Source organism: Capsicum annuum, chromosome 12 (genome assembly GCF_002878395.1).
Source record: "Capsicum annuum cultivar UCD-10X-F1 chromosome 12, UCD10Xv1.1, whole genome shotgun sequence".
In the NCBI taxonomy this organism is placed as follows: Eukaryota; Viridiplantae; Streptophyta; class Magnoliopsida; order Solanales; family Solanaceae; genus Capsicum; species Capsicum annuum.
Genome location: NC_061122.1, coordinates 129,669,180 through 129,679,273, shown reverse-complemented (window position 1 = coordinate 129,679,273; position 10,094 = coordinate 129,669,180). Strand labels below are relative to the sequence as shown.

The 10,094-nt window shown below is 36.4% G+C and overlaps 1 non-coding gene across 1 annotated transcript; it reads left to right on the top strand.

The window, feature by feature from the left end:
• Window positions 1-8,842: 8,842 nt before the first annotated feature.
• Window positions 8,843-8,948, top strand: LOC124889950. The gene has a single exon (XR_007048862.1). It is a non-coding gene; the product is annotated as a small nucleolar RNA R71 (small nucleolar RNA).
• The last annotated feature ends 1,146 nt before the right edge of the window (window positions 8,949-10,094 follow it).

Genomic DNA, 10,094 nt, shown 5'->3' with positions numbered 1-10,094 from the left:
ACTATTTTGGAAATAGTGACTAATCTTTCTAAGCACTTTAATACATAACTACCTTCAATTAAAATCACATTCTTTTAAACCAAACTTTTTCGGCTCATTATCTTTACACATCACTTGTTTCACCCAGCTCTTTCTAAGAACATTAACACACTTTGGTAGGAGTCTTTTCTTTTACATTTCCACTTTTCTTCACATCCCAATTCTCATCACTCACCCCTATAATAGCCACCCTCAACCTAAACAATTTGCGTTAATTGAGGAGCACATTGTCCTTATGAACCAGGGCCAAAATAGGTTTATTGTAATGCAATAACTGGGTCACAATAACTAAAATTTTCATCACAAATTATTTTCTAACTCCTAACCTTCTACTTTAAATGCACAAATTACTTCTCTTAGAGCTTCACTTTCACCTTTTGCCCTATTTTGTACTTCACTTTCCCCCTTATTCCATTATTTACATTAAATTCCTTAGGAAATATGGATTAAATTAAGGTCTTATCAAAGAAAAGAATTCGGCTACATATGAGGCTACTAAAGAAATCAGGCTATAGGCTCAACGGGGCTGACTATGAATATGCATAAAGATAGGCAAATAAAGTTTTTAAAATTAGGTGAACAAACAAATGCCTAAATCACTTCATACTCCTAACACCCTTTATTTTGCTTTACAAATAGACCGGTAAAGTTCTATTCATTTCCATACATGCAGAATATAAATAATTACTAAAATACTCGGTGCATTCTAAGAATCAAGTCGGATCCTTAAGGTCTTCGATTTTTGCACTTTATCAAATTCAAGGATTAAGCTAATCAAATCAACTACACCTTTTGAGTTTTCATATTTAAACATAAAAAAATTTCCTAACACTAATATTTCTCAAAGGTTTCAATCAGGATCTTACTACTTTCTTGATTTCAAATGACGCACTCCCCTTAAGACGGTCGCCATCCATCAATCATCGAGGAAGGCACTAACTAAAGATGATTTCATAACAAAATTTAGCAAAAAGTGCACACATAACACAAAATTACTATAATATGAAATTGTACCACAAAGGGTAAAACTAAAATACTAAGTAACATAAACAAAAAATAAAATTTTTCCAAAAAGAGCAATACTTGTCAACTTACAATTTCAAAAAAACATAAAAAAAATTGTTCATTCAACCAACACAACCACACATCATGGGTAAATAAAAGAGATGAAGATGAAGATGAAGTAAAGACCAACCACCCCACACTTAAGCCGAGCACAGTCCCAGCGCTATAAATAAGGCACGGTGGCTTGGTACTCCCTGCTCAATCAAATGACACCATGACCATCACATCATTTGCCTTAGTATCATTGCCATCACCAAAATCATTACCTGAGTCATCATTATCTTCAGACTGCTCTTCTTCCTTGGACTCATCATCAGAGTATGCTATGCGTCTCTCCTTATCCGTAGGGATATCATCATCCACGGGCTCATCAAAATCATCATCTATCTGTAACATGGACTTGGCATGACTCCCTAATGGATAGTCCAGCTCTACTACACGGATTTCCTATTGGGTGACTACTCATCCCAAAGCCCTCAACAATAAACTAGTAAAACCATACATCCTGGCTATAAGTTTGTCATTCCAAGCTTGACGCTCGGGTATAGTCAGATTCATCCCATGAGGAGCTGGCCCTTTGGTGCATGAAATGTCAAGTGGCATGTCACCCATAAGCAGTAAATAGTTTTCATTTTCTTTAGGCACCCCCTATTGCCTTAAATATCTGGTCATCAATCCACCAAACCTATATTGATATCCCCCTAAAAATTTGGCCTTCTTCATTGCCGAGAACATAATGACACCCACATTAATGTCCACATCATCACGCATTAAGGCATAAATCAGACATACTTTATTAAGGGTTACCTCCGTCATATGCATCCCATCAATCAAACATGCATAAATGATTCTAGACCGTAAATGGGCCTTCTTGTTCAGATGAGAAAATAGAAGTAAAGCATACATACCTCCCTCTTTATGGCAAATCCACCTTCCCGTAGATCGAGGGCCACATAAAAGGTGATGTATATGCTGATATGGGGGTTCGACTATCATCCTCTTTAGAGGCTCAGGATCATCATAAGGTGCATATGCACCTAACGAATCATTAATAGTATCTTCCATAAAAGTGATTGTCTAACCCCATACCTCGAGTTCCGACTCTCTCGAGTTCTAGTTGGCATAAAATACCTTTACCAAGCTCAAATTACATTCTCCTAGCTGCTCAAATAGAAAAATCATATGCTGGGCCTCTAGCTTTATTACCATTGAAGGATACTCCTCATTAAGGTGCTCCGATTGATAAACTGGTCAGTAGAATATTTTGATTTCTTGTGCTGCGAGTACCATTTTCTACCCGATTCTACTACAACTTTTGTTTCGAACCTGCGATGCCCCTTGGGAACATGCAGAGCTGTTGGTACTCTATCAGCTTGTCTGCTCCTCTTATGTACAGACCCAGATGTCCAAACTTTATTCTTTCCCTTGCTAGACATGTTACCTATTTATTATATCAGCCCAAAACTTCATCAAACAATAACCTTACAAACTAGCATCCATTAAGTATGGAATTCACCCCACACTTAATAGCTAGCACAAGTGTATAAACCAGCGAATCAAGGTACTCAGAATTCCCCTGTTTATTTGTCAAGTTTAAAAATTAGTTATCCAACATTAACACACAGAGATATCTGATAGTTACATATTTTCAGTACATGGCTTAAAGGCTAAACAAGTTATTCTACAGACGCATATCCCTTCATTACACATTACCACTCTTCAATTCTAGTGCAAACATGCATTCAATGTGTTCTGGCCTAAACCACAGTCAACTTTACTCATTTCAGTAAATTATGGCTAACACTAAAATGGCGTTGGATCAAAATCCACCCCACACTTAGTTGCCGTCATATATTAGGCATCAACATCCCTTCAGCAAACAAAATCTAGATTCAAATATCACATGTGGGAACTCAGCAAATTAACATAACAGAGGAACCTATCATCGTACAAGATCCTACATCGCTTTTAATCAATATCCCCAATTCTGTCTCCAAGTGTCACTCATCATTTCAACTCATGCAAGCACATAAACAATCTAATCTTTTCCCAACCTATAGTAATCCTTGCACAAACACCACAAGAATTTTGAGTATTCAAAATAATTTTAATAATCCGTCGCCTAAATCTATAAGTTTAAACTCAAATAAAATCCCCAACCTACACAGTTATTATCACTAATTCACTTGAATATACCATTTGTCTTCTCAAGTCCACAATTAATAACAAATTAATGACCTTAATCACTAATTATTTAGCCTTTCAAGTATTATTTACCATGTAAAGAAATTGTGAGTCATTAATAAAAGTAATATAGGACTTACCTTATTAACTTGATAAAGAAAATTGAGGAGAAAAATGGAGCGGCTGCGGCGCTAGGGTTAGGTTAGGAGTGAAATGGGTTAAAGTGGTATTTATAGAGTTGACCCAGAAATGAGGGATGCGTCAAGTTCGCAGCGCTTCTCTAGATTTTACATCAAATATCTCATCAAAGTATTTCCTAAATGATAACCGAAGCGGAGCGACAATTAACGTATCGATAGACTGTCGTGATGCGTCAGAATCATATCTATTCTCTAGAATTATCCTTGAAAAGTTTTTCTAAGTGTGTATTTTTGCCCATCAAAGTAACGCGACAAGATAGCATTGATCCTCTGGAAATTGCATCCAAAAATTTTTCTAAGGCCAAATTTGTCAGATTTTTAAGCATCTTTTCTTACCCTTTGCCTTTTTCACCACTTATTAGCTATTTACTTACTCAATGGCCCATGTTCACCATTTTCTTTATCTCTATCTAATTTCTCATTCCTGCACATCAATCAAAAACAACAAAATAACTTAAGCAAAAGTGGGTTGCCACCCACCAAGCGCTGTATTTTCGATCGTGGCATGACTCATTTTTTTATTTTTCTTTTTGTTATTCAACTACTAAAAATTAAACTACCTATTACATTTATGGGTTTCCTCCCACATAGAACCTTATTTTACTTCGTGGTACGACTAAGCTTAGCATTACTTATTAACAAAAGTGATAGATTCTTTGTGCTTATCTGGATGATCCACCCAATAGTGCTTTACAGCTGTCCATTTACCAGAAACTTCTCCGTCTTCTCTTTATTCCACTACTCCACAGCTCCATGAGGTGTTATTTGCACCACCTCAAAAGGTCCAGACCATTTCGATCGTAATTTTCTTAGAAACAACTTAAGCCATAAATTGAACAACAAAATAAGTTGTTTGGGTTCAAATACTCTGTCTTGAATTTGCTTGTCATGCCATCTTTTGGTCTTCTCCTTGTATATCTTGGTATTTTCGTAGGCATGAAGCCTAAAATCATCAAGCTCATTCAGCTGCAATAACTATTTCTCTCCCGCAACCTCCATCTCAAAATTTAGCTTCTTTACAACTCAATATGCTTGGTGTTTTAGATTCACAGGAAGATGAATGGCTTTAACATACACCAAGCGATATGGAGATGTCCCAATGGGCATCTTGTAAGTTGTTCGGTAGTCCCAGAGTACATCATCTAACTTCCCTGCCCAATCTTTACTCTTCCTATTCATGGTCTTCTGAAGTATTTGCTTAATTTCCCAATTTAACACCTCTACCTGTCCACTAGTTTGTGGATGGTATGCAGTGGCAACCTTGTGCCTAACACCATATTTAGAAGATTTTTGAGCTATATGTTAATAAAATGCGCACCTCTATCACTGATCATTTCTTTTGGTGTACCAAATCTGGAAATTATGTTCTTCACAAATTTCAGCACCACTCTTGCATCATTAGTCGGACTTGCCATAGCTTTCACCCATTTTGAGACATAGTCCACCAATACAAGAATGTACAGATTGCCTTTTGAAGGTAGGAATGGGCCCATGAAATTGATCCCCCAAACATCAAAGACTTCAAATTCTAAAATATTGTTGAGGGGCATCTCATTACGCCTAGATATGATACCCAACCTTTGACATTGATGACAATTCTTTACAAAGGCAATTGCATCTCTAAACAATGTAGGCCAAAAAAAACCTGATTGCAACACTTTTCTCACAGTCCTCTCACCCCCATGATGTCCACCATATAGATATGAGTGGAAATCTTGTAGAAGCTTTGAAAATTCAGCCTCTGGGATACACCTACGAATTACTCCGTTTGGACCCTTCTTGAAGAGATACGTTTCATCCTAAATATAGGCACAAGAATCATGGAGTAATTTCTTCCTTTGTTGTATGGAGGCATCAGGAGGGTACACCTCACAAGCTATCAAGTTTGCAATACCAGCATACCATGGGATCTCAACTATATCTATAGACATCAACTTCTCATCAGGAAACTCTTCCTTAATACTAAGGGAGTCATCAATAATATGGTCTCGATTTTCCAGCCATGATAAGTGATCAATAACTTGGTTTTTAGCTCCCTTTCTATCTCGCACCACAAGATCGAATTCTTGTAGTAGCAAAATCCACCTAATTATTCATGGCTCCACATCCTTTTTATTCATAAGATACTTAATGGTAGCATGGTCAGTATGAACAATGACCTTAGTGCCAACTAAGTAAGATCTAAACTTGTTAAATCATACACCACTGCCAACATCTCTTTCTATGTGACCGTATAGTTAACTTGAGCATCATTCAACACTTTGCTACATAATAGATTAAGCGAAATACCTTATATCTTCTCTAACCCAAAACTGTTCCCACAGCAACGTCACTAGCATCACACACCAGCTTAATAGGTAAGTCCCAGTATAGTGTGATTAGAAGTCAACTTCTTCTTAATCTTTTCAAAAGCTTCCTGAAAATCATCACCAAACTTGAACTTGGCTTCTTTCTCTAACAATTTGCATATGGGGCTTGCAATCTTTGAGAAATCTTGAATGAATTGTTTATAAAACCCTGCATATCCCAGAAAACTCCGTAGTACTTAGACTATGATTGGATGAGGCAACTTTTCAATCACTACAACCTTTTCCTTGTCCACTTTGAGTCCTTTGAATAAAACTTTGTGGCCTAGGACAATTCCTTTCTTAACCATAAAGTGGCACTTTTCCTAATTTAGCACCAAGTTTGTTTCTTCACATCGAGCTAGGACTCTGTCAAGATTCCGCAAGCACTTATCAAAAGAATTACCATACACAAATAAATCATCCATGAATACCTCCATAAATTTCTCCACCATGTCTAAGAATATCATCATCATACATCTCTGAAATATAGCAGGTGCATTGCATTAGCTGAAGGGCATGCATTTGAATGTATATGTACCGTATGGACAAGTGAAAGTGGTCTTCTCCTAGTCTTCCAGTGCTATGAGTATCTGATTATAGCCAGAGTACCCATCCAAGAAAATAATAATACTCTGTCCCTACCAATCTATCCAGCATTTGGTCAATGAAGGGAATTGGATAGTGGTCTTTACAAGTTGCTTTATTTAATATCCAATAATCAATACAGATCCTCCAACCGATCACCGTACATGTGGGAATCAACTCATTACCAACATTGGTCACTACAGTCACTCCTTCCTTTTTTGGTACACAGTGTATCGGACTTACCCATTTGCTATTAAAAATTGGGTAGAAAATACCACTATCTAACAACTTAATTACTTTATTTTTTACCACCATTTCATCACAGGATTCAATCTTTATTGTTGCTACACTTTAGGTCTGTAAACCTCTTCTATATAGATGTTGTGCATGCAAAATGCTGGATTAATTCCTATAATATCAAACATCTGTCATCCAATCGCCTTCCTTCTCCTCCTTAGAATTGCTATAGCTTCCTTTACCTGTACATCTGATAATCCAGCAGATAAAATAATAGGCAAATTATCATGATCACCAAGAAAAACATATTGTAAATAAGAAGGGAGAACCTTAAACTCCAAGTTAGGAGCTTTTTCAACTGAGGGCTTGGTCGATGGACTAATTGGCCTATTCAAAGGCTCGAATGGCACTTTCTTTGTCTAAACCACTGCCAAATTCATAACCTGGACCAATTCCAATGCTTCCACATCTTCATACAGTTCATGACCCATCAAAGCTCTCTCTGATGGATCATCAGACAACAACAAATTCCAATTCGATGCAAGATCAATAGTCGATATAGAAGACAACTCCTGATATATGGCTGGTAGTTTCAACGCTTTGTACACATATTAAACTTCTACCTTATCATATTCTTGCATCATTATTTTTCCAGCTACTACATCAATGAGTGACTATCTTATTTCTAAGAAAGGTCATCCCAAAATAAATGGAACAACAGGATCAGCCTCAAAGTCAAGAATTATAAAATCCACCAAAAAGATTAAAGATCGTACTTGCACCAACACATCTTCAATAATACCATCTGGCCTAGTAAGGGACCTATCCGCCAACTACAAAATAATAGTCGTGGGTTTGGGACTCCCAAGACCCATCTTTTGGTACTATGATGTGGGCATGAGATTTATGCTAGCTCCCAAGTCACACAATCCACGTGCACAAATAGTCTGTTCAAAGGTAATCTGCAAGGTGAACCTACCTGGATCGTTCAGCTTCATGGGCAGTTTATTTTGAATTTTGGATGTGCACTTTTGAGTAAGTACAACTTTAGCATACTCGGTCAACTAGCTTTTATAGGCAACTATATCCTTCAAGTATTTCACATTTTTCAGCACACTCTATAGAATGTCAACAAGAGGAAGGTTTACTTGAACCTGTTTCAGAAGATCTAGGAACTTCTTATAACTTACTTTCTCTTGATGATTCTTTTACTTTAAGGAAAAGGAAAGAGGACAATCTTTTTGTCCACATGAATTTCCTCACTTATGGATTTTTTTGTGACTTCTTTCTCTGCATCATCTTTAGAACTATCATCAATGACTGTTGGATTATCCTGCTCTTGAATCGTCTCCTTAGTTTGCAGCCCACTCCTTGTAGTAACCGCATTTACCTGCTTTGGATTGGCCTCTGTATCTCTAGGTAATTCTTCTTGTGGACTTGTATTATGTGATACTATAATTTGACCTAACAGGAACTCTAAATTTCTTGTAAGCAATTGTTGACTCTTCAACTCAGCTGCAAATTATGCCTATTGAGTCTTTATGTCTAGTGTAAACTGTGCTTATTGATCCATAAATTGCTTATTAATTACTCTATATTTCTATTCTGTGTGGTCTCCTAATTATTCTAAGCTAGTTGTGGATTTGGTTTTACTAGTCCCTTATACTGATTTGCATTCTATGCCTGATTTTTACCCCATGAGAAATTGGGGTGGTTCCTCCAATTGGGATTATACATATTACCAAAATTTTGTTGACCCTAATGATTTGCATTCCCTATATAGTTGACTAAATTTAGATTAACATAATATGTGTCTGCTGTGTGCTCACTACTTTTGCAAACTTCACACCAAGAATTTACCTGTTAAACTATATTTGCCTTGGTTACTGGTTGTATAACACCTAACTTTAAGTTGTTCAGCTAATTAGTCATATGATTATGCATTGCTGAAATCTGTGCCTATAATGCAGTAAACTGATCTACCTCCAATACCCCTGCAACCTTCTTGGGAGCACTCTTTGAGTCTACATATCAATCAGGATTCCCTTGTGAAATTTGATTCAACAGTGTATACAATTCTTCATAAGTTTTCTCCAAAGCTTGGCCTTTACTGTTGAATCTAAGAGAATCTTTGTATTCGACCCAAGGCCTTCTATAAATATGTGAACCAAGACATCATTCAATTGATAGTGATAAGGATAATTTTTTAGCATGACTTTAAATCTCTCCCAAGCTTGGTAGAGATTTTCTCTATTTTTTTTCTAAAACTCAAGACCTCACTCCTCAAATATGAAGTCTTTTGTGATAAGAAGAATTGAATAAGGAACTTCCGAGCGTAATTTTCTAATAAAGTGATAGAGTTTGGTGGTTCAGCATGTAGCCACCTCTTTGCTTTTCTTATTACAGAAAAAGGGAAGAGTGTTAATATAACGTAATCAGCATTCACCCTTTTAGGAATGTATGTATCACTTATTTTCAGGAAGGTCTATATGTGCTGCTATGGGTCTTCATGTGAAAGGCCATAGTATTGCCCCGCTGAATTCAATAGTTGCACTATATATAGCTTTAGTTCAAATCAACCTCCTGGCTTAGGCTTCTAAATGTTGTTAGTCACATGGTTCGTAAGTGGGATTGCCACCTCACGAATAGGTCTTACGGCCTGTTGAATAGGAATAACTGGAATAACCAGAGATGGAACATATCCGGCATTTGGATCAACAAGAGCATTAGGATAAAAAACATTCAGATCTTGTATTTCAGCCATTTGATCCTGTTGAATGGAATGGTGAGCTCGTAGCCTTTGATGAAAAAACAATTCTGGTTCTGCAAAAGAATCTACCAACTCTTTATCTCTAGCTAGTCCTATATTCTACTAAACCTGCATAAATTCAGCTGCTAAGATCAAGTTTTTAATACTTAAACTTATTATTAAAAACCAAAATTTAAGCAATTTACTAATTACACTAGTCCCCGACAATGGCACTAAAAATTTGTTGTGTCTCAAATGCACACGCAAGTGCACGTGATCATACAAGTAGTATAAATACTTAGACAGTCAGATATCATTCCCACAAGGACTAAGAAACTAGAAATTTAATCAACTTTTAGTTTTAGACAACTAGGTATTAAGTGTTATAGAGTATCAAGATGATTGTAAATCAGTGAATGAAAATTTAAATTACTAAACAAGAAATAACAATTGGTGACTAGATAAAAGCAAGCAACGGCTGTAATTAATAATGATGATGATTCCAGGGTTGGGACATTTCGAACAATTATACAATTCTCTATTTTTATCATAGTCTAATTGGTTATTGGGTTGTTGATTCGAAAGGTTTATGCCGGAATCTTGATCTCCCAACCTCAAATCTTCTATCTATTGAATATTGTAGCTATAACTCCCGCAGAGATACAACAATTCTTTAAGATTCATAAA